General features: G+C 45.0%; 1 protein-coding gene across 12 annotated transcripts in view; it reads left to right on the top strand.

Moving 5' to 3' along the window:
* Positions 1 to 228: 228 nt before the first annotated feature.
* SOAT1 (sterol O-acyltransferase 1) overlaps positions 229 to 6,000 on the top strand; it is a 72,249-nt gene continuing 66,477 nt past the window's right edge. For 3 of the 12 annotated variants that reach the window (XR_013529488.1, XM_078356223.1, XM_035279278.3), the window contains exons 1-3: positions 229 to 350; positions 2,610 to 2,712; positions 4,529 to 4,673. The gene's annotated coding sequence lies outside the window, so the exon portion shown is untranslated. Of the gene's footprint in view, positions 351 to 2,605; positions 2,713 to 4,528; positions 4,674 to 6,000 lie in introns of all 12 variants that reach the window. The other 9 variants (XR_013529487.1, XM_078356222.1, XM_008984943.5 and 6 more) reach the window with 5 other exon arrangements.

The following is a 6,000-nucleotide window of genomic DNA, read 5'->3' as shown; positions in this document are numbered from 1 at the left end:
TGAGAATCTTCCCTGGCAGGCCGCCAGGACCAGCTGAGAGCACTGGCGCCAGAGACCCGCGCGCCCGGAAAGGGGCGGGGAGGTGGGCGGAGCCAGGCAACCTCGGGACCACCAATAGGATGCTCAGCCGGCGCTGGCCCTGCGCGTGACGCAGCGGAGCTGGGAGGCAGGGGGCGTAGGGGCCGGGCTGTCCAGCGCTTTATCTTTCTCTGCCGCCCGGCCGGCGACGTTGCGGGCCCTGGGCGCCAGAGAGCTTCCCGGAGCCGACCTTCCAGCTGTCTGCTCTGTGGTCGCTTCCCGGCTCTCCCTTTTGGCCGAAGCCCCCGCTGCTGGGTGCGGGCCTCACTCAGGTAACGGTGGTACTCCCGTGCCGCTCCTTGCTTCCCGCCTAGGTCCCACCGGCCTCAGCCCACGGGGAAGGGAGAAGCGGTGGCGGCGGCAGCTCCGGCCCGGCCTTGGTTGGGCTGTCCTATGGGGAGGTTGAGACTCGCCGAGTGCCAGAGAGTCGGGGAGGAGAGGGCGGGAAAGTTACCATCAGGCGCCCGGGTCACGGGCAGCGTTTTAAACCCTGCACGCTGGTTTGCTGTTCCCCAAATCGCATGGCATCTCTCAAGTCGGTAGTAAAGAAAGTTAGGAATTAGAAGACGTTTTTTTCTTTAAAAAACGAAACCAAAAATGCACTCGGGAAGTCAGCTTTTCAATGATTTAGGGAAAATGTGTGAAGGGAAAGATGGCATTAGTAAGACATGAAAATCTGCATGGGCACCAGAACCTTTAATCAAGCTAATGTTTTATTTTAAAATATTAGGATGTATGTCAGTTTCTGTTTTCCCTAAATCCTAATGGCCATGTAGTTTAAATAATATGTATATTGTAAGGTTATTTCTAAATGGGAAACAACTATTTGAACTTTATTCTCTGTATTTATATATAGGTTAAGTTCGTTGGTCACTTTTTTTTTTTTTTGAGATGGGGTCTAGCTTTGTTGCCCAGGCCGGAGTGCAGTGGTGCCATCTTGGTTCACTGCAACCTCCACCTCCTGGATTCAAGCGATTCTCCTGCCTCAGCCTCCTGAGTAACTGGGATTACAGGCATGCGCCACCATGCCCAGCTAATTTTTGTATTTTTAGTAGAGACAAGGTTTCATCGTTTTGGACCGGGCGGGTCTCGAACTCCTGACCTCAAGTGATCCACCTGCCTCAGCCTCCCAAAGTGCTGGTATTACAGGCCTGAGCCACCGCGCCCAGCCCGATAGTCACTTTTTAATCTTTAAGTGGCCACCACCTGTTTACTTTCTTTTCCCTAGAAAACTTGGTTTCCTCTTCCTTGAAGTAGAATTCAATTTGAAACCCTTTTTTTTTTGGCTTTTTAAAAGTTGGGCAGTGTCGGTTGTCTGGGTGTGAGAATGGGTTTTGGAAGGAGCTCTGTGGCATTGATTAATCGTTTAGAAATGCATGTGTTTTAGTGAATCACATGCTTAGAACCCATCTGAGGTTTCACACTCTTATGACAAAGATCAGAGTACTGAGTGAGCCCACTCTTTCTGTCTCTAGTTTATTTGACCCACTTTCCTTCTTTCTCTCCAGGTTCATGCCACACTGACTTTATTTTTGTTACTGGAAAGCTTCATTCTCTTTCCTATCTCCTGGCCTTTAGGAGTTTCCTCCACCTCTAATGCTGTATTCTCTGCCTCCAACTCTTAAACCTGTCTCAGATACCAGCTCACATATCACTTCCTCTGGAAACCACCCCACCCCCATTAAGCCCTCCTTGAACTCTTTGTTTTTTAATTAAAAAAATTTTTTTAAATACAAAAAAGTTAAAAAATTTTTTTAAAAAAGACGGGGTTTCTCCTGGTTTTTTTTTTTTTGACATGGAGTCTCTCTCTGTCCCCCAGGCTGGAGTGCAGTGGCTCGGATCTCAGCTCAGTGCAACCTCTGCCTCCTGGGTTCAAGCGATTCTCCTGCCTCAGACTCCTGAGTAGCTGGGATTACAGGCATGCACTACCACACCTGGCTAAGTTTTGTATTTTTAGTAGAGGTGGGGTTTCACCCTGTTGGTCAGGCTGCTCTCCAGCTTCTGACCTCGTGATCCGCCTGCCTTAGCCTCCCAAAGTGCTGGGATTACAGGCTTGAGCCACCCCGCCCAGCAAAAGGATGGCTGCTGCTTTTGGCTTTTACCTGTGCTTCTTTTATTGATTTCTTTTTTTTGAGACAGGGTTTCACAGTGTTGGCCAGGATGGTCTTGATCTCTTTACCTTGTGATCTGTCTGCCTTGGCCTCCCAAAGTGTTGAGATTACAGGTGTGAGCCACCACACTCGGCTTAGTGTGCACCCTTAAACTCTTTATTCTCCTTAGCAGAAGTTAATCATTAGTTTTAATGAAGTATGTGCATTAATTGTTTCCTCTCCTAGTGCATTTCATGAAGGCTGGGCCAGCCTATTTTATCTCTTATTTCTCAGGATCTGGCCCAGCATTTGGCCCAATGAAAGAATGGTGGACAGAGGAAAGAACTTTTGACCATGTTCAAGTAAATTTTAATACAATATATTGTTGTTAATCTCTTACTGTGCATAACTTTTTTGAGACTTCTTTTTTTTCCAAGACAGAGTCTCGCTGAAGTGCATTGGCACAATCTTGGCTCACTGCAACCTCCGCCTCCTGGGTTCAAGAGATTCTCATGCCCAGCCTCCAAAGTATCTGAGATTACAGGTGTGTGCTACCACGCCCAGTTTATTTTTGTATTTTTAGTAGAGACAGGGTTTCACCATGTTGGTCAGACTGGTCTCAAACTCCTGACCTCAGATATTCTGCCCATCTTGGCCTCCCAAAGTGCTGGGATTACAGGGGTGAACCACTGCGCCCAGCCTGTAAATGAAACTTTATAATAGGTATGTATAGGAAATAATGTGTGTTGTGTTCACTGCTATCCCACAGTTCTGGGCATCTGCTGGGAGTCTTGCACTGTGTCTCCCATAGATATAGAACTACTGTATTAACCAGGGAAGAGTCCCTTTTTCCTATGGGAAAGAAAGTGGAGAAAGTTTTTAACAAAGGCTAGCCAAGTTCCATTTTTCTAAGAGGCTGGCTTTGTTTTGGATTTTGCCACATTGGCTAAGAGATTATACTAACCATACTAATGTAAATGAGAATTTGTTCTTGTTCTTTAGTTTTGCTAATTACTTAATGACCCAGTTCTGTGATATGTAAAAGTGTTGTATTAGGGCAAACCTTTGGGTGCAAGAGGGAAAATTTTTTTGCTCTGGATTGTAAATTCTATCCATTGTTGTTTCCCTTTTTCCCCACTGAACCTGAGGGTGATGTGGCAAAGTTCTTCACTGAGTAGGCACTCATTATTGTGATACAGATTTATGGACTCTTTTGAAAGCTTTATTAATGGGAACACTGCAGGCAGGCTAAAGTTTTTCTGAGTTCATTTGTTTCTCAAGTCAGTTCTTTTTGTTTCTTAAGGTAAGTTAGATGCTTATCACAGTGAACATTATGTAACTGCATGTACAGATTAGATTCTTAAGAAATTCTTGTTCAATCGGTGTGTTATATAAATAGCCGTCTAGTCAGCTTTATGTTACCTGGGAGGGGAATTTTTTGATTGCCACTTCACTCTCTGTATGACTTTGAACAAGTTTGTTAGCATTTCTGAATCTCCTGCATCTTTAAAAATGGACATGTTAAATGAGATATGTGTTATACCTACTGCACTCAACACTTTGTTACCTGCTTCCTAAACACCTCAACACTAGAGATTCCTTCACTGCTAGACCTCTTGAGAGACTAGTCTTATGATCACTGTTTTCACTTCCTCAACTTACTTGCAGCTTACTCCAATATATTTCTTGTCCTTCTTCCTAAAACTGCATGTAATCAAGTCATAACTATTAATGTCCTTCAGTTGTGAAATATCCCATGTCCTGTCCTCCCCCCCTTTTTTTTCTATTTTTTGAGATGGAGTCTGGCTCTGTTGCCTAGGCTGCAGTGCAGTGGGGTAATAATCTCAGCTCACTGCAACCCCCCGCCTCCCAGGTTCAAGCAGTTCTCTGCCTCAGCGTCCCGAGTAGCTGAGATTACAGGCACCTGCCTCCAAGCCTGGCTAATTTTTTGTATTTTTAGTAGAGATGGGGTTTCACCATATTGGCCAGGCTACTCTTGAACTCCTGAGCTCATGATCTACCCTCCTAGGGCTCCCAAAGTGCTGGGATCACAGGCCTCAGCCACCGTGCCCAACCCTTCCTTTCTTTTTCTTCCATTTTTGTCCTACTCAAATTTTCCATGGCATTGACCATAGATTACCTCTTCTTGAACCCTCTAACTTAATTTCTGACATTACTTGCTCCTAGTTCTCCTTGAATCTCTCTTGGGCCTTGCTTGTTTTATGTAGTTCTTTACCCCATATTATCGGAGAAATAACCACCTGTAAAATGAAATAATAGTATCTACTTCATAGGTTGTTAATGAGGATTAAATGAGCCATACTGAGGGCTACATAAATGTTAGGTTTATCATTTCTTAGGTAACCGCTCCGGGAGATTTCCTTCATGTTCCTTGCCCTTGTCACCTGCACACTGATGTAAGCCTGAGCTCTGTCTTCAACCCAGACTTGTATATTCAGCTGCCTGTTGGTTATAATCACTTGGCTGACCCACAGACATATCACAGTGAGTGTTTCTACTCTTTGTCTTCCAGCTGTAATTACTTAGCATAATGACACATGTATAGCCTATAGCCTTAGCCTAGGACTTAGAAATCTCACTTGGGATCTATATTTTCCACTGCCTTCTGCATATAGCCAGCTGGTATCTCATAGACTCCTCAGCTTAATGCTTATACATTTTTCTCATCTCTCTTTCTCTTCTCTTCATTAATTTATTCATTTAACAAACACATGTTATTTGAGCCTTACTTCATGCCTTTGTTTTTTGTGTGAGTTAATGGTTTTCCCTGCCAGTCTTTTCTGTATCGAGTTATCTTCCTAAAGACAAATACCAGTTCACCTTCTTGTTTAAAAGCCTTTATTAGCTCCTTCTTGAGATGGTAAGTTCCAAGATCCTTGGAATGGCCCCTAAAGGTTTTTGACCTTTTGTCCTTTCCCTTTCATATGTCCTGTGCTCCAGCCTTTTCCTTCTCTGCTTTAACCTAGGTTTTACCTTCTTCAGGAAACTTTCCTAATTGCCCCTAAGCTCTCTTGGGCCCCACTTGTGTTCCCTTCTTATACTACATACATCTCAATCACTGTTATATAAAACCCACTAGTGGCTGGGCATGGTGGCTCATGCCTGTAATCCCAGCACTTTGAGAGGCCAAGGCGGGTGGATCACCTGGGGTCAAGGGTTTGAGAGCAGCCTGGCCAACGTGGCAAAACCCCGTCTCTATTACAAATACAAAAATATTAGCTGGGTGTGGTGGCAGGTGCCGGTAATCCCAGCTATTCCAGAGGCTGAGGTAGGAGAATTGTTAGAACTCTGGGGATGGAGGTTGCAGTGAGCCAATCACACTACTGCCATCCTGCCTGGGTGACAGAGCAAGACTCCCTCTCAAAACAAAAAACAAAAACAAAAACAAAAAAACCCCACTAGGGCTGGCTCATGCCTGTAATCCCAGCACTTTGGGAGACAGAGGCAGGTGGATCACTTGAGGTCAGGAGTTCGAGACCAGTCTGGCCAACGTGGTGACACCCTGTCTCTACTAAAAATATAAAAATTAACCGGTCTGAGTGCCTGTAATCCCAGCTACCCGGGAGGCTGAGACAGGAGAATTGCTTGAACGTACGAAGAGGAGGTTGCAATGAGCCAAGATGGTGCCACTGTGCTCCAGCCTGGGTGACAGAGTGAGACTGTCTAAAAACAACAACAACAACAACAACAAAAACCAGCCGCTAGATGTTATAATTATGTTTCTGTGTCTTTTCTTCCGCTAGAGTTTTACTCCTTGAGAACACAGATTGTTGTAGTCGTCATCTTTGTATCCCCAGTGTTCACTGTGATA

The sequence above is a fragment of the Callithrix jacchus genome, chromosome 18 (assembly GCF_049354715.1).
Source record: "Callithrix jacchus isolate 240 chromosome 18, calJac240_pri, whole genome shotgun sequence".
In the NCBI taxonomy this organism is placed as follows: domain Eukaryota; kingdom Metazoa; phylum Chordata; class Mammalia; order Primates; family Cebidae; genus Callithrix; species Callithrix jacchus.
Note: the sequence above shows the minus strand (reverse complement) of the source record. Positions and strands in the feature narration are given on the sequence as shown.